Consider the following 26,036-nt stretch of genomic DNA (forward strand, 5'->3'; position numbering starts at 1 on the left):
CCTGCCGGGTCAACCATCCGATTCACCACTAGCGGGTTACTAGCCCCTACTCCAGGGGTGTTGAAGAGGTCCCTGGACTCATAGACTAAGGGAAAATGACTCCAGTGCTTTCTCCTCAAGACCTCGTGTGAAGCGTTTTGATCTACAATGAGCCGATATGAATCTGCCTGAATCTGCTGTGCTTGGGCTTCCAAAACGGCATGCTCTGCAGCCATCCTGGCGTTTTCTGTCACTAAGTCAGCTTTAGCCTATGCTATCTCATCACGCAACTTGGCTATCTCTACTTTGTGCTGCTCCTGGTTGTCTGGGGTTACCTCAACCTCCATCAGACTCACCAGAGCATCCAATAGACATGCTAAAACCTGAGCCGTCGGGCGGGCTGACCCGCCAGCACCTGCAGTTGCCATTGTTGCCACACTAGATGTTATAGCCACAGTGGCTATCGAGCTGAGAACCGGCTGGATGCCTGCCATGATGATCGCCACTCTGTTTGGTGGCTCATGGGGTCTGGAATACTGTCACCGTCAGAATAGCCCCCAAGCCATCCATCTTGCAGTTGATACATTGAATTGGTCTCGCATGTTGACTCATCCTCATAGTAGATTTCCGTCTCACCGCTAGAGACAGAGCCTTCCAACTCAGCCCCATGGGTGAACCCAATGAAGACATGCCTTACGGCAGGCTGAGCCCGGGCGGGTCGTGCTCACTGCGCCGTCTCGATGATGTCGGTGCAGATGTCCGGCTCAGGGCCCGGCTCGCCAATCTTGTCGATGAAGATGTGGATTCCGCCAAAGGGGACCCGGTACCCATACTCAATTGAGCCGGCCTCAGGGCCCCAGCCTGCATCATCGATGTAGAGCTTGCCGCGACGACTCTTGGTCATCGGGCCTACAGCGTATCCCTTGAGCCCTTCGAAGCTGCCCTTTAAGAACTCAGAACCACCATGCACTGGCCCCACGGTGGGCGCCAACTATCGTGGAAGTGTCACGGCAGATGTCCTCATGGAAGGATGTAGTTGTGGAGCCCTTACGACGAGATTAGCTTAAAGGGGTTAAACGGGACAAAGGACACAGAGAGTTATACTGGTTCGGCCCCTTACGGTGAAGGTAAAGGCCTACTCCAGTTTGAGGTGGTATTGCTAGGGTTTCGGTTACCAAGGAGTAAACACGCTTTGCCTGGCTCTCGGTCTAATGTTTCTTTCCCTAAGCCGCCACCAGGTCGTCCCCTTATATACATGGGTTGACGCCCTGCGGCCTACAGAGTCCCGGCCAACTCATACAACGTGTCCGGCTCAGTGACGTATCTTACATGCCTTACAATACAAGTCTACACATACATGGCTGTTTATACTTATGGGCCTTAACCCGCATTTGGGCTTGGGCCTCTTACAAGCCTAACTGTGAACCACCATCTTGTATACTCTTGGGCTTCATTTGGATGAACCGCCATTGTGGTTGACCCAACCCCTCCTAGGCGGGTCATATATAATAGTCATTTCCCCAACACCGAGGCATCGGATTATGCAAATGACGATTTTTGGCTTCGTAGTGTGCTGTCACGAAGTTTGCCGCCTCCTCAGTAATGAATGCCTCAGCCATCGATGCTTCAATTCTACGTTTATTTTTACATTTTTCTCGTAGCTTCTTCTGCATCCTCTTAGTTGTGTAGCACCAATGATTTTGCACGCCCCCCCAATCTTGCCTCGGTTGGGAGATGCAAAATCAAGTGCTGCATCGGATTAAACAAGCCCGACGGAAAGATCTTCTCTAACTTGCTGATCAACTCCGGCGCCAACTCTTCCATTTCTTCTAGCAGGCCAGGCGATAGTTCTTTCACACAAAGAGCACTGAAGAAATGGCTCAGCTCTGCCAGTACTAGCCATTCATCCTCAGGGATGAAGCCACGCAACATCACCGACATTACCTGCTCGATCCATATGTGCGAATCATGACTCTTGAGACCAAATATCTTCAATTTATCAAGACTCGCTCCCCTATTTAGATTCGCTGCATACCCATCAGGGAACATCAACTACTGTTGCACCCACAAGATAGTTTCCCTCATAGCTAGCCTTCCAAGATTGAACCATGCCTTTGGCTTTGTCTAGTTCTTCTTTCCTTTTGGTTCTTTCATGTTCTGTAACGGTCTATCACATAGCGCCTCTAGATCGACTCTAGCATTAGTATTATCCTTTGACTTCCCGACTATGCCGAACAATGTACCAAAAAGTACCCCGGCGATATTCTTTTCAGTGTGCATCACGTCGATGCTGTGTGGGCAAAGGAGGTCTTTGAAGTAAGGCAGATCCCACAAGCATGTCTTGTGAGTCCAAGTGTGTTTTGAATTATACCTGTTGAAATACCCTGGATGCTCTGGACCTGGCTCAAGAGCATTTAACTGATCCAGGGTCTCTTGGCCTGTCAACGCAGGTGGTGCAGTTTTCGACAACTCTACCTTTGATGAAGTTCTTCTTGTCTTTCTTGAACTTATGGCGAGGATCCAGGAACTGTCTATGCACGTCAAAGCAAGAAAACTTGCGACCGGCCTGACGCCAACGAAACTCAAGAGCTCCCTTGCATGTGGGGCACGGGAACCTTCCATGCACACACCAGCCAACGAATAGCGCATACACCGACAAGTCATGCGTCGAGTACATGTACCAGACACACATTATCAAGTTCTGTTTGCTAAAGGCGTTGTATGTCTTGAACCCATTATCCTAGGCTTCTTGCAATTCGTCCTTCAGCGGCCGCATGTACACATTCATATTCTTCCCCAGATAGTTGGGCCCTGGAATTATCAACGTCAGGAAAATCTTCTTTCTTTACATAACTTGTTCGGGGGGAGATTGAGTGGAAAGACAAATACAGGCCAACAACTGTATTGGGCTGCCGTCAGAGCAAACACACTGAGGCCATCCATTATGATGCCGACTCGAGGATGCCTCGGATCTGCCGCTTTTCCATCATGTAATGCATCGAAGCACTTCCATGCTTCACCGTCCAATGTGTGCACCATCATCAGCTTCCCATCTGCATCTAGTTGGGTTCTTTTGCCCGTTTTGTGCCATGTCATCTCTCTGGCCGTCGCTTCAACCATGAAAAGACGTTGAAGTCTTGGTACAATTGGCATATAGCGAAGAACATTAGCGGGGATTTTGGTCTGCGTCTTCTCACCCATACCGTTGTCTACCAGAACATACATGGATGACTTGCAAATGGGACAATAGTTCAAGTACGCATACTGAAGCCTAAATAAGGCACATCCTTTCTCACATGCATGTATCTTCTCATAGGGAATCTTAAGAGCCCGGATGATTTTGTCTGACTGGTACAGGTTTGCAGGTAGTACATGGCCTTTGGGTAGAAAACGTCCAAATATTGTCATCATTGCATCATAGAATTCTCTGCCCAAGTTGAATTGAGCCTTCAGAGCCATTATTTGTGAGATGGCATCCAACTGACAAAGCTCAGTGTGCTCATGGAGAGGATGTTTTGAAGACTCCAACATTTCATTGAAGGCCTTTGCAGATTCCTCCATCTCATCGTCCGAGTCCCGAGCATCATCAAAGTCTTGCACCATGTCTTGCATCCCGCTACCATGCTCGTCGGTGCGACGACGAAGCACCTCAGCTCTAGCACGTTGGGCAGACTCGCCATGAAATGTCCACACCGTATAATCTGGCGTAAAACCCCTCTTCTGCAGGTGTTTGCCCATTTCATCCTATGTCCTCTTGTGCCAATTGTTGCACCCGGCACAGGGGCACCATGTTGTCCTCTGGCCATTTGCAAATCTGGCTCTCAGAAACCCCTTGGTTTTTGTTAACCATTCAATTGTCATGTCTTTCTAACTAGTGTGATCAGTGTACATTGTCGGCGTCTGTTGGCGTTCTGGGAATGGGGGTCCCCAGACTTGCCTTCTTGCGGCCTGCGGCGTGGCTCAAAAGGGGGCCTAGCATGGCCCATCTTCATCAACACAGACCCAAGACCCTCGCGAGGGGCCAAGCCTCGCGGGGCGGATGACACGGAGCTTCCTCAGGCACAGCCTCATCAGGCTGGCTCGCGAGGAGGCGGAAAGATCAAGGCGGGGTACCTCACGAGGTGCCCGTGACGCAAGCCATGACGACCAAGGGCGCCAGGCGGGTGCCAGCCCGCGCAGTGTCCTCCTTTCCTCTTTGGTGCAAAGGGGGCAAGCGCAACCGCGGAGTACCGAGGCATCAGGCAAAGGTTGCCATTTTGGTGCAACAAGACCAAGACCAGGAGGACTGCAAGACGGAGGTCATCGTGGAGCCCAGGACGGCGTCACCACTAGAGCTTTGTGCAGGCGAAGACTACTTTTGTCAGGGTAGCTAGGACTAGCTGTCCCCCTTAAAATTAGCCCGCCATTGTTGGCTCCCTTCCCGCTCGATATTTGGGAAGAGGACCAGGGCCTCTATAAATAGCACCAGCCGCCCACAAAAAAGGGAGAGGGAAAGAAAGAGGAGAGGTTAAGAAGAAAAGAGGAGAGGTTCAGAGAAGAGGGGTTCGATTGGAGGGATTCGATCAGAGAAGAGAGAGAGAAGGGTGGCTAAACTCCTCCCAGCAGTTCATCGCCCCAGCCAAGGACAGACCCTCGCGAGGCTGTTCTTCCTTGTATCATTCATCATCATCAGCCCAAGAGGCAATCCACCACGCCACACACTGGAGTAGGGTATTACACCACAACGGTGGCCCGAACCAGTATAAACCCTGTGTCTCTTGTGTTGTTCTTTCCGTAGCTAAGATCTTAGCGAGGCGGAGGGGTGCAGGTAGGTAGGAAGCGAAATCTCCGTGGGCACCCCAGTGTTCGAACCTCAAGGGTCTGCCGGAACCCGAAATCCGACAGCGTCCTGGGAAGGGGTCTCCAGACTTGCCTGCCTGCGGACCATAATGTGGCTCCGCCAGTGGCCCCGTACGTCCCATCTTCACCAGCAAACACTCAAGACCCTCGCGAGGCGGACGATGCAAGACCTCCTCGTCGGCGGCCTCTGCAGACTGGCTCACGAGGGGTGGAGAGATCAAGGCAAGGGGCACCTTGCGAGGTCCCTATGACGCAAGCCATGACGACCAAGGCCAGGAGGGCACCGGGTGGGTGCCAGCGCGCCCAGTGTCCTCATTTCCTCTTTGGTGATAAAGAGGCCAGCGCAGACGAGGAGTCCCGAGGTATTAGGCAAAGGTTTACATATCGGTGCAACGAGACCAAGACCAGCAGGACGGCAGGATGGAGGTCACCATGGAGCCCAGGACGGCGTCACTACCAGAGCCTTTGGCAGGCGAAGACCACCTTTTGTCAGGATAACTTATACTAGTTGTCTCCCTTCAAATTGGCCGTTGTGGGATCCCTTCCCGCCTAATATTTGGGGAGAGGACCAGGGCCTCTATGAATAGGACTAGCGACCACCGTAGGAGGCAATCTAATCTCATCTTGGACCGGATCCATTCGACCAAGGCCACCACACAAACTCATCCAGCACAAGAGCACCTCTCCTCAGGAGGCTGTTCTTCCCTTGTAACTGTCCATCCTCAGCCCAAGAGGCAATCCACCACACCACACTGGAGTAGGGTATTACACCACATCGGTGGCCCGAACCAGTATATATCTTGTGTCCCTTTGTTCTGCGAGTTCAACACGCTGAGCCATGAGATCGCGGTGAGGGAGAGTACGAGGGGGAGGAGAGATATCCATGCGCAACCCAGTGTTCGAACCTCAAGGGTTTTCCCGGAACCCGAAATCCGACATTTGGCGTGCCAGGTAAGGGTGTGCTGAAGCTTTCCTTCCATTGATCCACATTCCACCGCTCCACTGCATCCATGGCGGACGCACATCGAGCCCGCGCCGAGCGTCGGGCCGCCCTCGCCGCCTGCGTCGCTCAGACAGCCCTTGTCGGCGGGCCTCCCCGTCGTTCTCCATCTCCTGTCCCCAACGCCGCTACTGGCCCAGCAGAAAATGAGCAGCAAGCGTCATCACTGCACCCCTCCGTGCGGCGGGACGGCCGCACCGCCACCCCATCGTTGACTCCGTCCGGCTCATCGTCTCACGCTCGCCGTGCACCCCACGGACGCATAGGCTGCAATGCTCATGGCACGCGAGCTCCTGTGCTACTGCCCGGTCGACGACCTCTATGAGGACTAGTTAAATCGCATTGCCGAGCTCGTCAGCGCCGCTAGGGGCTCTCCAGCACCATCCCTCTCGCTGCATCGCCCACCTCCGGCCGCGGGCAACATGTACCTCACGGAGCGCCTCCGCATCCAGACGGCGCCCTTGCACCAAGACGCGCAGCTCACGGAGCGCCACCGCCCCCTCCGCGTCAAATCGGTGTCCTCGCTCCAAGACACACGGTCCCGCAGCGTGATCCGCCACGCCATGTCCCTGCGCACGAAGAAGGAAGCTGCCAAGAGGTTCCCCGGCCGCAAGAAAACGCTCCAATGCTCCCGGCACCACCGCGACAAGACCACGTGCCGACTGCGGCGGCGGTGCGCGGACATCAAGGGCAGCGTCCGCCCCTGCAGAGGGCCCCGATGGCCACCACGGTCTGCCGCGCCTTCACTCCTGAGCTGCACATCGTCGTTTGGCCGGGCAAGTTCAAGCCGGATCTGCCTCCATGCTACGACGGCACCCCCGACCCCGTGAAGTTCCTGCTGCTCTACGAGCTGAGCATTGAGGCAGCCAACGGTGACGAAAAGGTCATGGCAAACTGGTTTCCCATGTCTTTCAAGGATGGCGCCTGCTCATGGCTCCTGAACCTAGCCACATAATCAATCTCCTCCTGGGATCAGATGCGCCACCGCTTCGTCGACAACTTCTAGGGCACTCGCGACCGCCCTCCGGCCGCGGGTGACCTACGTCGCATCAAGCAACAACCATGGGAGACCCTGCAGAAGTACATCCAACACTTCAACAGCATTCGTCTCAAGATCCCCAAGGTGACGGACGAGGCCATCATCTTAGCACTTTCCGATGGCGTCCACGACATCAAGATGAAGGAGGAGCTCGCCATCCACGAGGAGCTATGCACGAGTCTGGAGCTATTCAACATAGCGACCAAGGGCGCAAGAGCTGCGGAAGGGCGTCTCTCCCTCCTCGAGCTCCCAGCTACTGACCTGGAGAAGAAGAAAGCCAAGGCCAAGGACGTGAAGCACAAGGGAGTGGCCGTACTCGCGGTAGAGCCGGATACGAAGCGCGGCAGGGACCACCCCGAGTCGTCCAAGAGCAGCCGACCGTTCTGCGCCTTCCACAACGTACGCATCCACAACACCAATGACTGTCAAGTGCTCAGGGCCATTCGAGATGGATGCTTCGGTCGACGCCCTGAGTGCAATGACCAGGTCTACGACCGAGGAGGAGGACGAGGCGGAGGACGCTATGATGATCGCGGCCCCCGCCAAGAGTGACGCGACCGGCCTCATGAGGACCACTGGCAGGAGCAGCCTTGTGAGGGCGCCTGGTGCGACCAGCCTCGCGAGGACCGTCCTCAGGGCAATCCTGGCCTCCCTCTGGTGCCGTCACCTCCAAGAAGGAACGAGGACCACCATCAGGATGAGGGGGCTGGGGGCTTCCAGGAGCTGCGTGCCATCGCTTGCATCTTGGGTGGAGCTCAGGCCCTAGCATCTCAGCGTATCTTCAAGGAGCAGTTTGCTCGCGAGGTGAACGCAGCCCTTCCTAGGCTCGAGGCAACACGCCTGCTCAGGTGGTCCAAGTACGCAATCACCTTCAGCTCGGCGGACCAGCTCAAGTGTGCGACGACCGCCGGCGTTCACCCGGTGCTCTGTTCACCTGTCATCAGCAATGCCCAAGTCACCAAGACCCTCATTGACGGCGGTGCGGGGCTCAGTGTCCTGTTTGTCGAGACATTTGACAGCCTTCAAGTGCCCTATGATCATCTACAGCCCACCAAGCCCTTCTCAGTAGTTACTGACGGCTCCACCACCCCAATAGGGCAGGTCCGCCTCCCTATCACCTTCGGACAGCGCGACAACTACCGCACCGAGCTCATCGACTTTGACATGGCTCACATCTGTCTACCGTACAATGCCATCCCCGGGTACCCAGCATTGGCCAAGTTCATGGCAGTGACCCACCACGGCTACAATGTCCTCAAGATGCCAGGAAGCGACGGGATCATCACAGTCCCCTGCGAAGAAAGATATGCGGTGTGCTCCCTCGAGCACGCCTTCCAGGCCGCAGCAATCGAAGACCCTGGCAGCAAGGGTGCGTACCCTCCTGAGGCCACCCCCAAGAAGAAGAAGCAGGTACTCCGCACAGGGCCTCAGGGGAGCGGCGCCTCTAGCGGTGCCACATCAGGATTGGTGCCCGCGCCTGGTGCGCCTCCCTCCCTTGCATAGGAAGGCACGCCCGGCGCCCTCCTCGGGCAAGGCTCAGGGGCACTCTTCTGGAGGGCCTCATACCTAGCCAACATCACGAGGGAGATGCTCGCGCACCACGTGGAGGCGTGCTTCACGACATGTTTCCCTCAGGAGGGCACCGGGCGAGGAGCGCCCGGCGCTCAGGAGTTCATCATCAAGACCACTTAGGAGCTGCAGGATGCAAGGGACATGTGCGGCGACTGCCGCCCACCTTGCGCAACTCCCCATCCAAGCAAGGATGGCGGGCTGCGGGTCTGCATCGACATCCCAGGGCTCAACCGGGCCGCGTCTCAGGAGTGCTTCTGGCCTACGCGCGCTGGCCGGTGCGAGGGTCCACCTCACAGCTATGATCGCATGTTGTTCGGCCTGCCGAGCATGGCGGCCGCCTTCCAGCGCAACCTACGGAGTGTCCTGGCGACCCAGGAGGCCACGCATCACACAACCCTTGCGGAGATGGAGACGGTCCCCAGGGAGCCACATGAGCCCCCAGAGCCTCCCGAGGCTCAGGGTCTTGGCGGCTCATGAGGAGTGACTTCTTCAGCGCGTGCCTTCAGCTACTCGAACGCTCCTTTGAAAACAAATCCAGGTGACATTCTCCAAGTTCATTCAGCTGGGAGCGCTCCTCAGGCTGCATTATTCCCAGGTCGCATGGGCCTGTCCCTGCGGCGTGTACCCTCTTGCATATTTATCTTACCTTACTGGGGGCGCCCCTCGGGCTGCATCATCCCCAAGCCGCTCGGGTCTGTCCCGGTGGCATGTATCGTTATTGCATCTATCTGAGGTAACCTTCCTCCTTGCTTGAGTCATTTCATGATTATCACCTGCTTGTATATTATCCATCGCGGCCACCCGCGCTACCCATCGGCCTCTTGCTCATCCCGCAATGGGGGCTACTCGTGCTGGCACGACGCTTGTGCTCGGGTCCGTCCCTGCAACGCTGACAAATCTTAGCGGTCGAGCTCTATCTTGCGGCACATCCCATGCACGTCACCTCACTAGGCCCTCAGTGCCTCCACCTGCTTGCGGAACGACCAGTGGCAGACCGGCAAGCATGGTTGCATCCTGTATTCCACCTTCGCGCTAACTTGCAAGAACCTCCTGAGGACAATAGCAGGCGGTACCACGGGCTCCCTCTTCTCCCATGCAATTCACTTGCCCGTTAAAAAGGGGGGCTCCTGAGCATCGCGACTCAAGAGCTCTTACTGGCTCTCTAGTCCTCACCCCCGGCCTTGACCACGGCATCGCGACCTGGACCTAAGGACGCAGAGCACATAGAAGAGCATGGAGAAGAGGGGAGGCTCGCACAGGCCTAACCTAGCTACACTACGGCCGCCAATGCACGAGTCTGACACATCACAAGGAACCGACTCTGGACTGCCAGGATAAGTTTCGCGCCCGGGTGGACCGAGCACCACAGCATAAGATTCCCACCTCTCGTATCCCTGCTACGGCGACGTCGCCTCCCTTTCCTACCTCCCGGAGGCTGCTTGCGCACTAAATGGGACCTCTTGAGCATCGCGCCTCAGGAGCTCTTACTGGACCTCGGGCCGCTCACCTCCTAGCCTTGACCGCGGCATCGCGACCTCGCATACCAGCGACGGCTGCAGCCTGCCTGGGGACTGGGACCTGTCAGCGTAGAGCACCGAGCTGCGGCGGGGTTGGAAAGGGGAGACTGGGCCGAGGCAGGACATGCGTTCGCAAATTTTCATAATGAGGATAATATCAGCAAAAGACATTACAGACCCTTTACACGCCCCCACGGGGTCCATCTTCATTCCTCGCGGGGAACAAAAGAAGGAAGTTCTAGGAGCCATATCTACACGCGCTAGCACGGCCGATGCCATCATCAATACTGGGCCACGAGAGGCCGGCGCCAACCTGTTCCAGATCAGTGATGGCGATGGCCGGACATTGCGGCCTTGCTCCGGGCGCGGCGAGAGATCGGGGGCATGTAGCTGTCTCGCTCGTCTCTGGAGTCTCATCAGGCTCGGGAGAATCACTGGACCACCAGGAACCGCCGCTACTGCTGGAGGAGCTGCTGGCGAAGCTAGCAGTAGGCTCGGCGTTGGCCACTGCGCCGTCCTGACGACACCCTTTAGGACAACACTCCAAGCGGCGGCCTTCCTCATTGAAGACCTTGAAGAACATCGTGGAGGCGCCTTGGTACTCGAAATGGATGGCAAGGGCGCCTTCCGCACGGAAGACTTGATTAACCTCGCCCCAGCCATGGGTCATGAAGATTCTGCCTGGGAAGACGGTTTCAACCTCCACTCCAGTCGCCAGGGCGTCGCAGTCGGTGTGCTGCAGCCAAAGCTTGAGGGGGGCCCTCGGCGGCATCTCGGCATAGAAGAACTGCGGAAAGCGAATCCAAGTGCTCGGAGGCATCGCCACCCACATCATGAGCTCGCGCGAGGAGTCTGCGGCCTGGGCTCCTGGGGCGATGGTGCACGTCGCCATGGCGCGTCGACCACGGCCACGGCGTGGGCGGTGCCGCTCGCCGACTCTCCCTCCGGAGCCCTTGGCTTGGGCATACAGAAGCAGCGGATACCAGGGAGGTGGCCGCTCGCACCAAGGCCTCGCACCTCCGGCCTCATAACTATGTCGAGGCGGTGGGCCAGCCTCTTCTTCGGCGGAAGCGGCCCGGGCTCGTTGCAGGAGTTTTTTGCTTTCTCTACGGTCGAGAACCTCCGTATCGGCGCCATGAGAGTCACTGCTAGCGATGAAGCAAGGGAGGAGAAGCGAGCGGAGCAGGAAGGGATGAGCGATGGGGGCTCCGCCCCCTCCTCATTTATAGGTGGAGAAGGCCAACCGGTGATCCCCACGATCATAGGTAATGAGGAATTTACTCTGCATGCAGCAGGGACTGGTCAAGTCAGGCAGTTGCCAAGGCAGCGTGCGGAAGCAGAGACGCCCACGTCCCATCAATCGCCACACGTCAACCGAGGCCCCAGGCTGTTGGGCCATGCAGCGCTCTGCACTAGCCCCTTGGCTTCGCCTCGAAGCCAATTCCGAGCGCGCCTTGGGCCCGGGGGCTACTGTTGACGTCCTGGGAATGGGGGTCCCCAGACTTGCCTACCAGCAGCCCACGACGTGGCTCCACCAGCGGCCCCGTATGGCCCATCTTCACCAGTAAACACTCAAGACCCTCGCGAGGCGGATAACGCAAGACCTCCTCGGGGGCGGCCTCACCAGGCTGGCTCACGAGGGGCGGAGAGATCAAGGCAAGGGGCACCTCGTGAGGTCCCCGTGACGCAAGCCATGACGACCAAGGCCAGGCGAGCACCAGGCGGGCGCTAGCGCGCAGTGTCCTCATTTCCTCTTTGGTGATAAAGAGGCAAGCGCAGACGAGGAGTCCCGAGGCATCAGGCAAAGGTTTCCATATCGGTGCAACGAGACCAAGACCAGCAGGACGGCAGGACGGAGGTCACCATGGAGCCTAGGATGGTGTCACCACCAGAGCCTTTGGCAGGCGAAGACCACCTTTTGTCAGGATAACTTGTACTAGTTGTCTCCCTTCAAACTGGTCATTGTGGATCCCTTCCCGCCTAATATTTTGGGAGAGGACCAGGGCCTCTATAAATAGGATTAGCCACCACCGTAGGAGGCAATCTAATCTCATCTTGGACCGGATACATTCCACCAAGGCCACCACACAAACTCACCCAGCACAAAAGCACCTCTCCTCAGGAGGTTGTCCTTCCCTTGTAACTGTCCATCCTTAGCCCAAGAGGAAATCCACCACACCACACTGGAGTAGGGTATTACACCACATCGGTTGCCCGAACCAGTATAAATCTTGTGTCCCTTTGTTCTGCGAGTTCGACGCGCTGAGCCTCGAGATCACGGTGAGGGGAGTATGAGAGGGAGGAGAGATCTTCCTGCGCATCCCAGTGTTCGAACCTCAAGGGTTTTGCCGAAACCCAAAATCTGACATACATCCACGCACGATCACTCATCTTGCCTAGCTACTGGACACATATCTAATATATATATATATATCAGCATGTATATATTCACCAGTTAATGGAGTTTGTCACTTTTATTACGTCCATGCAACCTAGACGCTAATAGGTAAAGATAGATCCTAATCCCACCCGACTATGTGTAGATTGGGTTTGTTTTCCCATGCTCTGCTCCAGATCCGACAGAAAATTTCGGCAACACCTCCCCGCTGTTCTCCTAATACACGTCTCGGCAATAAGCAGAGAGGATGTGTACCCGGAGAACAACAGGGAGGCACTAACGAATTTTGCATCGGATCCGAAGTAGAGCATATGGGAAAATGAACCCAATCTACACATACTCGGGCTATCCATGGATAACGTTGGACAATTCAAAAGAATCATGGTGATAAATATGCAAATGCATGCATATTTATAGATGTAACCCTTTTGAACGGGAGACACATAGTGGTCACGCATACTGATGATTGAATACACCTATAGCTAGCAAGTTTCATCGGCACGTAGACCGGAATAGAGCAAATGAAGGGGGTAGGAGGAGATGTCATTTGTGCTCACCCACGGACGCACGGGCGGATCTCGTCGGACACTAGACCCTCGCAGTGATAAAAAACCGCACATTTCAATCAAAAGATGAGTAACATAGAAAATTAGGTTTTTCTGTCAACCTAACTAAATAATTACAACAAGACGAGCAGGGTAGGGGGTTCCTCGCCGTCGATGGAACCCTAAATAGCAAGTATCATCCGTGCGAGATACATGTGGCGCTCAGCGTTGAACACTAGATCCACATCCCACGAGTGACGCGGACACATTTACAGCCAAGTTTTGAAACTTCAAACAACCAAAATGACTTGAGTCAGTTTGGGTGTTCCGAGTTTCAACACTTGGCTTTTAATCGCTATCGCAGAGGCTGCAAGACAAATTCGCAAAGGTGTTCGACCGCCATCGATCCTGAGAACTATTGCTGCGGGAGGCCGGACGCCGGTGTCACTAGTGGGATGTGGATGTAGTGTTTGACACCGACGGCCACATGTATCTCGCACAAACGATACTTGCTATTTAGGGTTCCATCGACATCGAGGAACCCCCTAACCCGCTCCCCCCTGGTTTTCATATTTTTTTCATCTTCTACTTATACTTTTTTCTTCTTCTTCTACTTATTATTCTTTTTTATCTTCTTCTTCTTCCTCTTCTTATTTTTCTTTCTCTTCTTATTTTACTTCTTTTTTTCATCTTTCTTGTTTATTCTTAAAAAACAAGAAAAACCTAAGCTAAACTATAAACTAAATGTAACCTAAAATAAACTAAATTAACCTAAACTAAATTAACCTAAACTAAACTAACCTAAACTAAACAAAACTAAACAAACATAAACTAAATCTAAAAATAGAAAAAAATCACCACAAGGAGGGGCGGGGCGGGGCGGTCGGCGACGGGGGTGCCATCGGGCGGCGGCAGCTCGGGCACAGGGACGGGGCGGCCGGCAACGGGAGTGGCATGGGGTGGCTGGGGGGCGGACGGCCGGTGATGGAGGTGGCGCGGGGCGGTGGCGACTGGGGACGGGGGTGGGGCAGTGCGGGGAGGCCGGCGATGGGGGTGGTGTGGGGAGGCCAGCGACGAGGGTGGCACAGGGCGGCGGCGACTCGGGCATGGGGGCGGCGCGGGGCGGCGGCGGCGCGGGTGAGGGGCGGCGGCGGCTCGGGCAAGGGAGAGAGAGAGAGCGGACAGAGAGAGCGGTGGGGCACACGCTGGCCTCTTTTTAGTTAGGTCACAGCTCTAGCAGACGGCAAAGAGCCTAGCTAACGGACGTTAGGTTGCCCACTTTCTTTGTCGTCTACTACTGGACGGCAAATAAAGTGGTCGTTATGTGGTTCTCGCTAGTGGGCCACCCTCCCTCTTTGCCTTCAGCGAGAAGACGCCAAAGCTTCTATGCCATCCGCTAGCGGACGGCAAACACCCTCTTTGCCATCCGCTTTTCTTTGCCGTCAGCTTTCTATAAGCTGATGGCAAGGACCTTCTTTGCCGTCAGCTAGCCGACGGCAAAGATCTTGATTCTAGTAGTTTGTTTCCAAGATTGATATGATCACCATCGCGCACTCCCTCTACCTTCGGGATTAGTGTTGAGCCTAAATAAATGTTATTTCGTGTTTGCGTTGAGCATGAATATGACTAGATCATGTTTATTGCAATATGTTTATTCATTTAAGTTAGATAATAATTGTTGTTCTATTTACATGAATAAAACCTTCTATGGTCATACACCCAATGTGAATGGTTTACTAAATCTCAATCATAGTAATACACATATTCATAATATTGTTGCCAAAAGATGCAAAGTTGATAATGGTAGTGCAACATACTTGTGGAACTACCGTTTAGGTCATATTGGTGTAAAGCGCATGAAGAAACTCCATCCAGATGGACTTTTGGAATCACTTGATTATGAATGATTTGAAACTTGCAGACCATGCCTCATGGGCAAGATGACTAAAACTTTGTTCTTCGGAACAATGGAGCGAGCTAATAACTTATTGTAAATAATACATACTGATGTATGCGGTCCAATGAGTGCTGAAGCACGTGGCGGGTATCATTATTTTCTGACCTTCACAAATGATTTGAGTAGGTATGGGTATATCTTCTTGATGAAACACAAGTCTGAAACATTTGAAAAGTTCAAAGAATTTCAGAGTGAAGTGGATCTAATCGTGGAGGTGAATATTTGAGTTACGAGTTTGGCCTTCATTTAAAACAATGTGGAATTGTTACACAACTAACGCCACCTGGAACACCACATCATAATGGTGTGTCCAAATGCCGTAACCGTACTTTATTAGATATGGGGCGATCTATGTCGGCGTTTTGGGAACGGGGGTCCGCAGACTTGCCTACCTGCGGCATGTCTCAAGTGGGGGCCCAGCGCGGCCCATCTTCATCAGCTCAAGCTCAAGACCCTCATGAGGGGCCAAGCCTCGCGGGGCAGACGACAAAAAGCTTCCTCAGAGGCAGCCTCATCAGGCAGGCTCGCGAGGAGGCGGAGAGATCAAGGCAGGGGTACCTCGCAAGGAGCCCGTCACGCAAGCCATGACGATCGAGACCAGGCGGGTGCCGGCTTGCGCAGTGTACTTGTTTCCCCTTTGGTGCAAAGGGGGCAAGCAAAGGCCAAGGCATTGGGCAAAGGTTACCATTTTGGTGCCACGAGACCAAGACCAACAGAGCGGCAGGACGGAGGTCACCGTGGAGCCCAAGACGGCGTCATCACCAGTGCTTTTGGCAGTCGAAGACCACCTTTGGTCAGGATAACTTGTACTAGATGTTCCCCTTCAAAATGGCCAATTGTTGGCGCCCTTCCTGCTCATTATTTGGGGAGAGGCCCAGGGCCTCTATAAATAGAGCTAGCCACCAAAAAGAGAAAAGAGAGAGATCGACACACCTAGACATCTAGAGATCTAATAGAGCCCTAGCAGAGAGAGAGGCGACTGAACTCACCCAAGCAGTTCATCGCACCAGCTCAAGAACACCTCTCGCGAGGCTGTTCTTCCCTTGTACTGTTCATCATCAGCCCCTGAGGCAATCCACCACTCCACACACTGGAGTAGGGTATTACACCACAACGGTGGCCCGAACCAGTATAAACCTCATGTCCCTTGTGTTGTTCGTTGTTTCCAGCTTAGATCACGCGAGGAGATTGGACGTAGATCGGTAGGGGAGAGATCTCCGCGCGCACCCCAGTGTTCGAACCTCAAGGGTCTGCCGGAACCTGAAATCCGACATTTGGCTGCCAGGTAGGGGTGCGCTGGAATACTTCTTCCTCTGCATCGCGTTCCGTCGCCTCGCCGTTCAGATGTCAAGCGACCCGGCTGCCAACGCCGACCGCTGGGCGGTGTGGCCCGCCCACGCCATGTCACCGACCCAGGGCGACCTCAACCTTGTGCCTCAGGCAGCCCGCGCTCCGCAGGGCGCTGCGGGGCGCGGCCAGACGCCGCCTGCCCTCACACCACGGCAGGTGCGGGCCGCATCAAGGGCCTCGAACCACGCCGCGGCCACGGTGACGTACACCCCGAGGGGACCAAGCGAACTCTAGGGCCGCGCTCACGGTGCCCCGAGAGCTGCTACGGTGTCGGCTGCTAGAGGGCGGCCGCAACGTGTTGCTGGAGCGAGTAGCCGAGCTCCTGGACGCCGACGCCTCGGGAACACCTCTTTTCTGCGTCTAGCTGCCACCCCAGACCCCAGGCGGGCCGTATGGCGGCGTCGTGCACGCGCACGCAACTTCCAGCGGACTCCAGGGCCCGTTCAGCGTCAAGACCTCCGCCAGCACCGGGCGACAAGTCACGCCGGCCTCTTCTCAGGCCAGCGAAGGGGTGCACGCCGCGGCCTTTGGCTCCGGTGGACCGCCACGCCATCACCCCCAAGACGGTGCTCCAAGCCAGGCTGCGTGGCATGCGGGGCGCTACGGCGAGGCGCACGGGGCGGTGGCCCCAGAAGCTTATGTGCCCCGCATGGTGGATCAGGGTGCGCACTGGAAGAAGATCATGGCTCATTCCTCGGGCCAGGCTGGGGCGAGGAGATGCCAGGAGCTGAGCTCTTTCAGGAACCCTAGGAGAGCCTCGACAACCGCACCGGCGGCAGCAACTATCGGGTACCACTCATCCCTCAGGAGCAAGCTTATGCTAACCATGGGTCGCAAGAGATACAGGTCGCCACAGCAGGTGGCTGCCCCAATTCTGCAGCCTCATACCCCTCAGGAGGAGGGCGCAGGGGGCTGCAGGAGAGGGGCCGAGATTCGGGTTCGTCCCCGCAGTGGTCGGAGCAAGGCGTTCTCAGGAGGTAGCCCCCCTGCCGGGGAGGTGCCCCAGGGCCTGCCCCCGGCAGGGGACCCGTGGTCGTCGGGGGAACCACTGGCGACCGCTCTGCCCCATTGGTGTCGTCCTTGGTTTCCGGTCGCCGTCGATGGCGGCAGAGTGCGGCGCAAGGCGGGGCCCTCGTCTAGCGATTTGAAGCAAGTCCAGTACCAATGAAGAAGGCCCAGTGCCTGTGAAGCTCGCCGCCCGTGACACTCTCACGTAATAATCAGTGGGGCTGTACATGCCCCGGAGTCTCCGGAGAGCCGCCCACGGGCCTCCGGGGCTCCCACCCACGCCCAGTGGCGGCACTTAGCTCCGCGCTGGTGAGAAGACGTCGAAGACTAGACTAGGTGCTGGACGCGGCCTTTTGCTTTTGCCTTTTCTTATTGACAAAGTTCTTTGATTTGGATTTATGTTGGATTTGAGCTCAATGCTTGCGTGTGTTTGGGGGAAGGGGTGTTTAGTCTCGTTCGAGCAATCTCTCCCGTTCTGGTTTCGGCTTTGCGTCCAAAGTTAGCATCAGCTGCCCCCCCCCTTGTGAGCCCCTCGCGAGCCGGGCCGGGCCATGCACGTTTACAACCAGGACCGCTGTTACCGCATCCTTTCCGGAGGTTTTCATCATGGAATCTACAAGTTAATCAGAACACACCCGAGGTGCGGCGGCCCCCGCAGGCCCGCTCGGGACTCGTCGGGGTCAGAAGGTACACAAGTCAGCTGCCGTGCCAGCGGCTAAGTTCACGCGCAACGTTATACTTACCAGGGTACTAATTGCAAACCTTTACATGAGGGGCTTCCCCTCCCAAAATGCTCTTACATTCTTCAGGGCCAAGCCCGAACCTTCTTCGTGCAGGTTAAACAGCGGTGACATGCGGTCAGTCGGACATATCACTCACCGCATCTTCTTGGGCATCCTCGAAGGCATCACTAGCGTCGTTGACATTGCCACCGCTGCCAGCATCTCCGTCAGCGCCAGGCTCGTCCACAACACCGCCTTCATTGGCGACCACGACCACTCCGTCATCATTAGACGCAAAGGCCCTGACGAGGGTGTCCACATTGTCCTCCACCCATCGCGCCAGGTCACCCCGGACGGCCATGGGCACGGGTGTGATGGCAGCGTCGAAGTCGAAGTGGGGGTCCCTGCCCAGTAGATAGCTGAAGACGCGGGAGAATGCACGCCCGAGCAAGGCTCGGCTCCTCTCTTCGATAAGCCAACGGGACCTTTCGGAGCGGTTGTCGGCATAGTTGACCTCGTGCGGCTCCCTAGCGACAGCCTCGTAGATGTTGCTCAAAGCTGTGTTGGCCCTTTCTCTGAGCGTTTGAAGCATGGGGGCATGCTCACGCTCCAGAACCCGCCGCCGATGGATCTCGTCCTCATTCCGCCGCGCGACGGCCTCGGCGTCATCAACCCTTTGTTGGAGAAGAAGCTGCTCGGCCCGAGAAGAGGACAGCTCCGCCTGTGCCGCGCTGAGGACGGCTGCGGAGGAGTACGCACGCCGTGTCACTTCGGCCAGTTTGGCCTTGAGGGCTGCGGTCCAGCCATCAGCCTCGGCCCTGATCAGCCCCAACCTCGTCTCGTATTCACGCTCGAAGGCCGAGCGAGCCTCCGCTGTCGGATTTCGGGTTCCGACAGACCCTTGAGGTTCGAACACTGGGGTGCGCGCGGAGATCTCTCCCTACCGATCTACATCCAATCTCCTCGCATGATCTCAGCTGGAAACAACGAACAACACAAGGGACACAAGGTTTATACTGGTTCGGGCCACCGTTCTGGTGTAATACCCTACTCCGGTGTGTGGTGTGGTGGATTGCCTCGGGGGCTGATGATGAACAGTACAAGGGAAGAACAGCCTCGCGAGAGGTGTTCTTGAGCTGGTGCGATGAACTGCTTGGGTGAGGTCAATCGCCTCTCTCTCTCTCTATCTCTCCTTTTCGGTCCCTTCTTGTTTGCCTCTACTCTGTGGTGGCTAGCTCTATTTATAGAGGCCCTGGGCCTCTCCCCAAATAATGAGCGGGAAGGGCGCCAACAATTGGCCATTTTGAAGGGGGACATCTAGTACAAGTTATCCTGACCAAAGGTGGTCTTCGGCTGCCAAAAGCACTGGTGATGACGCCGTCTTGGGCTCCACGGTGACCTCCGTCCTGCCGCTCTGTTGGTCTTGGTCTCGTTGCACCAAAATGGTAACCTTTGCCCGGTGCTTTGGTCTGTGCTTGCCCCCTTTGCACCCAAGGGGAAACAAGGACACTGCACAGGCCGGCGCCCGCCTGGCGCCCGCCTGGTCTCAATTGTCATGGCTTGCGTCACGGGCTCCTCACGAGGTACCCCTGCCTTGATCTCTCCGCCTCCTCGCAAGCCTGCCTGATGAGGCTGCCTCTGAGGAAGCTTCCAGTCATCCGCCCCGCGAGGCTTGGCCCCTCGCGAGGGTCTTGAGCTTGAGCTGATGAAGATGGGTCGTGCTGGGCCCCCACTTGAACCACGCCGCAGGCCGCAGGCAGGCAAGTCTGGGGACCCCCGTTCCTAGAACGCCGACAGTAGCCCCCGGGCGCACGGCACGCCCGGGCTTGGCCTGGAAGGGAAGCGAAGGGGCGAGCGCGAAGCGCTGCGGGCCCCAACAGCCTGCGGCCTTGCGCGCCGCGTGGCGATTGATTGGACGTGGGCATCTGCGCTTCCCCATGATGCCTCGGCGACCGCACGACTTGATAAGTCCCTGCATGCAGAGAAACTGGTCATGATTACCTGCGATCGTGGTGCTCAGCGGTTGGCCTCCTCCGGCTATATGTACGGGGCTGCGCAAGTCCCCTCAGCCCGTCCCTTCTTGCTGCTCCTTTTATTCTTCTTGGCTACTCGCCACTCCCATGGCTCCAAAGAGATTCTCGGCCGCGGAGAAAGGAAAGGCCCCCCAGGCTGGGCCTGACTCCCCCCCGGCCAAGCGCGGCCGAGGCCGCCCTCGCAAGTATTCCACGGTCCCCGTAGTGGCTTCCTGCTGCCATGGAGGCGGTTCCCTGCACGGTGGTGAGCGCCCGGCCGCCGATGGGGGGCACGCCATGGCTGTGTGCCCCCTTAGGCCACTCTTTCGCTCTGCGGAGGTGCTGCCGGAGTTCGTCGTGTGGTCAGCGGACCCAACCAGCACCCGGCTCCAGCTCCCCCGTTTCTTCGTAGGTGATCTGCCGGCCAGCGCCCGGTGTGGCTTCTGGCTCCAGGCAGACGGCTGCTGCAACAGGGCCTCCTGGGCTTCGCTGGAGGTCTCCGTTTTCTGGGAATGGGGCCCTGACCCGCGGCTGGCAAAGGTTTGCCCGCGCGCGCGGCCTCGGCCGGTGGTGCACCCTGCACTTCAAGTTCGATGGTGACGCCACCCTCTACGTGAGGGTCTTCGGGGAAGACGGTCGCCGTGTGATGTCTACTACACAACCTTCTTCTTGTAGACGTTGTTGGGCCTCCAACTGCAGAGGTTTGTAGGACAGTAGCAAATTTCCCTCAAGTGGATGACCTAAGGTTTATCGATCCGTAGTAGACGTAGGATGAAGATGGTCTCTCTCAAGCAAACCTGCAACCAAATAACAAAGAGCCTCTTGTGTCCCCAACACACCCAATACAATGGTAAATTGCATAGGCGCGCTAGTTCGGCGAAGAGATGGTGAAACAAGTGGTATATGGATAGTAGATAAAGGTATTTGTAATCTGAAATTATAAAAACAACAAGGTAACAAGTGATAAAAGTGAGCGTAAACGGTATTGCAATGATAGTAAACAAGGCCTAGGGTTCATACTTTCGCTAGTGTAAGTTCCCTCAACAATACTAACATAATTGGATCACATAACTATCCCTCAACATGCAACAAAGAGTCACTCCAAAGTCACTAATAGCGAAGAACGAACGAAGAGATTATGGTAGGGTACGAAACCACCTCAAAGTTATTCTTTCCAATCAATCCGTTGGGCTATTCCTATAAGTGTCACAAACAGCCCTAGAGTGCGTACTAGAATAACACCTTAAGACACAAATCAACCAAAACCCTAATGTCACCTAGATACTCCAATGTCACCTCAAGTATCCGTGGGTATGATTATACGATATGCATCACACAATCTCAGATTCATCTATTCAACCAACGCATAGAACCTCAAAGAGTGCCCCAAAGTTCCTATCAGAGAATCACGACGAAAACATGTGCCAACCCCTATGCATAGGTTCATGGGCGGAACCCGCAAGTTGATCACCAAAACATACATCAAGTGAATCACGTGATATCCCATTGTCACCACAGATATCCATGGCAAGACATACATCAAGTGTTCTCAAGTCTTTAAAGACTCAATCCGATAAGATTACTTCAAAGGGGAAACTCGATTCATTACAAGAGAGAAGAGGGGGAGGAGAAACATAAGATCCAACTATAATAGCAAAGCTCGCGATACATCAAGATCGTGCCAAATCAAGAACACGAGAGAGAGATAGATCAAACACATAGCTACTGGTACATACCCTCAGCCCCGAGGGAGAACTGCTCCCTCCTCGTCATGGGGAGCACCGGGATGATGAAGATGGCCACCGGAGATGGATTGCCCCCTCCGGCAGGGTGCCGGAACGGGTCTAGATTGGTTTTTGGTGGCTACGGAGGCTTCTGGCGGTGGAACTCCCGATCTATGTTGCGTTCTGGAAGTTTTAGGGTATATGGAGTTATATAGGCACAAGAAGCACATCAGGGGAGCCACGGGGGCCCCACGAGGCAGGGGGCGCGCCCTAGGGGGTGGGCGCGCCCCCCACCCTCGTGGGCAGCTCCCATATCTTCTAACGTGGGGTCCAAGTCCATCAGGTGTGTTTCCTTCCAAAAATAACTTCTCCAGTTGATTTCGTTCCGTTTCGACTCCATCTGATATTCCTTTTCTTCAAAACACTGAAATAGGCATAAAACAGCAAATCTGGGCTGGGCCTCCGGTTAATAGGTTAGTCCCAAAAGTAATATAAAAGTGGATAATAAAGCCCAATATTGCCCAAAACAGTAGATAATATAGCATGGAGCAATCAAAAATTATAGATACGTTGGAGACGTATCAAGCATTCCCAAGCTTAATTCCTGCTCGTCCTCGAGGAGGTAAATGATAAAAATATAATTTTTGATGTCGAATGCTAGTTGGCATAATTTCAATGTAATTCTTCTTAATTGTGGCATGAATATTCAGATCCATAAGATTCAAGACAAAAGTTCATATTGACATAGAAATAATAATACTTCAAGCATACTAACTAAGCAATTATGTCTTCTCAAAATAACATGGCCAAAGAGCGCTATCCCTACAAAATCATATAGTCTAGCTATGCTCCATCTTCACCACACAAAATATTTAAATCATGCACAACCCCGATGACAAGCCAAGCAATTGTTTCATACTTTTGATGTTCTCAAAGTTATTCAATCTTCACGCAATACATGAGCGTGAGCCATGGACATAGCACTATAGGTGGAATAGGATGGTGGTTGTGGAGAAGACAAAAAGGGAGAAGATAGTCTCACATCAACTAGGCGTATCAACGGGCTATGGAGATGCCCATCAATAGATATCAATGTGAGTGAGTAGGGATTGCCATGCAACGGATGCACTAGAGCTATAAGTATATGAAAGCTCAACAAAAGAAACTAGTGGGTGTGCATCCAACTCGCTTGCTCACGATGACCTAGGGCATTTTGAGGAAGCTCATCATTGGAATATACAAGCCAAGTTCTATAATGAAAAATTCCCACTAGTATATGAAAGTGACAACATATGAGACTCTCTATATGAAGAACATGGTGCTACTTTGAAGCACAAGTGTGGAAAAAGGATAGTAGCATTGTCCCTTTTTTATTTTTTTATTTGGCCTTTCCTTTTTTTGGCCTTTATTTTTTTATTTGGCCTTTCTTTTTTATGGCCTTTCTCTTTTTTTCTTTTTTGGGGACAATGCTCTATTGAATGATGATCATCACACTTCTATTTATTTACAACTCAATGATACAACTCGATACTAGAACAAATATATGACTCTATATGAATTCCTCCGGCAGTGTACGGGGATGTGCAATGAATCAAGAGTGACAAGTATGAAAGAATTATGAACGGTGGCTTTGCCACAAATACAATGTCAACTATATGATCATGCTAAGCAATATGACAATGATGGAGCGTGTCATAATAACCGGAACGGTGGAAAGTTGCATGGCAATATATCTCGGAATGGCTATGGAAATGCCATAATAGGTAGGTATGGTGGCTGTTTTGAGGAAGGTATATGGTGGGTTTATGGTACCGGCGAAAGTTGCGCGGTACTAGAGAGGCTAGCAATGGTGAAAGGGTGAGAGTGCATATAATCCATGGAATCAACATTAGTTATAAAGAACTCAAATACTTATTGCAAAAATCTATTAGTTATCGAAACAAAGTACTACGTGCATGCTCCTAGGGGGATAGATTGGTAGGAAAAGACCATCGCTCGTCCCCGACCGCCACTCATAAGGAAGACAATCAATAAATAAATCATGCTCCGACTTCGTTACATAACGGTTGACCATACGTGCATGCTACAGGAATCACAAACTTCAACACAAGTATTTCTCAAATTCATAACGACTCAACTAGCATGACTCTAATATCACCATCTCCATATCTCAAAACAATTATCAAGTATCAAACTTCTCATAGTATTCAACACACTCATAAGAGAATTTTATTATTCTTGAATACCTAGCATATTAGGATTTTAAGCAAATTACCATGCTATTTAAGACTCTCAAAATAATCTAAGTGAAGCATGAGAGTTCATCTATTTCTTCAAAATAAAACTACCACCATGCTCTAAAAGATATAAGTGAAGCACTAGAGCAGATGACAAACTACTCTGGAAGATATAAGTGAAGATCAATGAGTAGTCGAATAATTATGCAACTACGTGAAGACTCTCTAACATTTAATAATTTCAGATCTTGGTATTTTATTCAAACAGCAAGAAAATCAAAAGAAAATGACATTCTAAGAATAGAAAACATCATGTGAAGACGGAAAAACTTAGGATCAACCGATAGTTGTTGAAGAAGAAAGGTGGGATGCCAACCGGGGCATCCCCAAGCTTAGACGCTTGAGACTTCTTGAAATATTATCTTGGTATGCCTTGGGCATACCCAAGCTTGAGCTTTTGTGTCTCCTTAATTCCTCTCATATCACGGTCTCCCTAAATCTCAAAAGCTTCATCCACACAAAACTCAACAAGGACTCGTGAGATAAGTTAGTATAAACCATTGCCAAAACCTTATCATACTCTACTGTAGAAAATAACTAAAATTATTATACAACATTGAATACTAAATGTCTCTGCATATTTAATAGTCCTATCCTCAAATAGAATAATTAAAGAAGCAAACATACGCAAACAATGCAAACATAACAGCAATCTGCCTAAACAGGATAGTCTGTAAAGAATGCTGCAACATCCATACTTCCCTAGCTCCAAAAATTATGAAATAAAATTCCCACTGTAGTAAATTTATCAGAGCTTAATATTCAAAAGGTTTCAACATTTTATCACATTCTTAATTTTCTAGGGAATTATTGAAACAGCGGTAAACTTTCTGTTTTCAAACAGCTACATGTATACTTGTAACATAGGCATAGTAAAGACTATCAATGCCACTTTTATTGAAATAAAAGATGCAAAACATTGTTATAAATAAAATCAAGAAAATCCTAAAAAAATAAATTGATGCTCCAAGCAAAACACATATCATGTGGCGAATAAAAATATAGCTCCAAGTAAAGTTACCGATGAACGAAGACGAAAGAGGGGATGCCTTCCGGGGCATCCCCAAGCTTAGGCTCTTGGCTATCCTTGAATATTACCTTGGGGTGCCTTGGGAATCCCCAATATTAGGCTCTTTCCACTCCTTATTCCATAGTCCATCGAATCCTTACCCAAAACTTGAAAACTTCACAACACAAAACTTAACAGAAAACTCGTAAGCTCCGTTAGTATAAGAAAATAAATCACCACTTCAAGGTACTGCAATGAACTCATTCTTTATTTATATTGGTGTTAAACCTACTGTATTCCAACTTCTCTATGGTTCATACCCTCCGATACTACTCATAGATTCATCAAAATAAGCAAACAACACATCGAAAACAGAATCTGTCAAAAACAGAACAGTCTGTAGTAATCTGGATCAAACGTATACTTCTGGAACTCATAAAATTCTAAAATAAATTGATGTACCTGAGGAATTTATCTATTAATCATCTTCAAAAAGAATTAGCTAAATAGCACTCTCCAAATAAAAATGGCAGCAATTTTCGTGAGTGCTAAAGTTACTGTTTTTTACAGCATGATCAACAAGACTTTCCCCAAGTCTTCCCAAAGGTTCTACTTGGCACAAATACTAATTAAAAGAATAAAACCACATCTAAACAGAGGCTAGATGGATTATTTATTATTAAACAGGGACAAAAAGCAAGGAACAAAAATAAAGTTGGGTTGCCTCCCGACAAGTGCTATCGTTTAATGCCCCTAGCTAGGCATGATGATTTCAAAGATGCTCACATAAAGGATAAGAATTGTAACATAAAGAGAGCATCATGAAGAATATGACTAGCACATTTAAGCCTAACCCACTTCCTATGCATAGGGATTTTGTGAGCAAACAACTTATGGGAACAAGAATCAACTTGCATAGGAAGGTAAAACAAGCATAACTTCAAAACTTTAAGCACATAGAGAGGAAACTTGATATTATTGCAACTCCTACAAGCATATATTCCTCCCTCGTAATAATTTTCAGTAGCATCATGAATGAATTCAACAATATAACCAGCACCTAAAGCA

The sequence above is a fragment of the Triticum urartu genome, chromosome 5, assembly GCF_003073215.2.
Source record: "Triticum urartu cultivar G1812 chromosome 5, Tu2.1, whole genome shotgun sequence".
NCBI lineage: Eukaryota > Viridiplantae > Streptophyta > Magnoliopsida > Poales > Poaceae > Triticum > Triticum urartu.